General features: G+C 38.2%; 1 non-coding gene across 1 annotated transcript; it reads right to left on the bottom strand.

Moving 5' to 3' along the window:
• Positions 1 to 244: 244 nt before the first annotated feature.
• TRNAI-AAU lies at positions 245 to 319 on the bottom strand. Its single transcript has one exon. It is a non-coding gene; the product is annotated as a tRNA-Ile (tRNA).
• Positions 320 to 1,093: the final 774 nt, after the last annotated feature.

Below are 1,093 nucleotides of genomic sequence, written 5' to 3'. Positions count from 1 at the left end.
TACTGGAGTGGGTAGCCATTCCCTTCTCCAAGGGATCTTACCAACCCAGGGATTGAAGCCAGGTCTCCCACATTGCAGGATTCTTTACCAGCTGAGCCATCAGGGAAGCTCAAAAATTCTGGAGTGGGTAGCATATCCCTTCTCCAGGGTATCTTCCCAACCTAGGAATCAAACCAGGGTTTCCTGCATTGCAGGAGGATTCTTTACAAGCTGAGCTGCAAGGGAAGCCCAAAGCATAAGCTTCTGGCCCATATGGGGATCAAACCCACTTACCTTGGTGTTATTAGCACCACACTCTAACCAACTGAGCTAACGGGCCCAGCTTCTAGGAAGGAGGGAAAAACAAACAAACAAACAAAACTTTAATCTCAAACTTTGTTTACTCCTACACAAAGATCACTGAAAAACAATTATCTTACTTGGTTGATATATTAAGCAGTGTAAGGAAGCACCAAAATAAACCCCAAAATAAAAAAGCCCTGTCCAATTAAGCTAAGGAAGACAGTTTAATCTTTATCAATGGGTTGCAATTTTACTGTTCTCTTCTTTTTCCCTTATATACAGATATCACCACTTGCTTTTTTCCTAGGATGGAATGATGTACGATGAGGGTTTTTCAAGTGCTAGTGAGATTGAAGTATTTTCCTACATAATGTACCACAAACAGATTTAGAAATGTTGGTTTTAGATGCTATGATGCATATTCAGATTTTCCACGCAACAGATTATAAAGTAGCTTGAATAAATTGAAGAGCCAGTGAACTAAAATACCCCCTGTATGTTTCATAAATTGAAATATTGATAAAGTAGAAAATCAGAATAAGGGAAATTTAGGGATTCTCATGTCCCTTATTATAGGCTTATTTCTATGGGTCTGATTTCAGACAAAGAGAGTTATAATGGAAAGGAACACAGCAGGGTAAACAAGAATGAAAAAAAGTAAGAGAAAAAAAGAATAAAAGCAAAATTGAAGATTCAGCATCAAAATACCCCATCTCCATAAAACAATTCTTATTATAGTCCTCTCTTAGGAGAATCTCCAGCTGAGTTGCTGGGCTGCTCTATTAAAAATTGGCAACCTTCATATACTGCA

Source organism: Cervus elaphus, chromosome 15 (genome assembly GCF_910594005.1).
Source record: "Cervus elaphus chromosome 15, mCerEla1.1, whole genome shotgun sequence".
Classification (NCBI taxonomy): Eukaryota; Metazoa; Chordata; class Mammalia; order Artiodactyla; family Cervidae; genus Cervus; species Cervus elaphus.
Note: the sequence above shows the minus strand (reverse complement) of the source record. Positions and strands in the feature narration are given on the sequence as shown.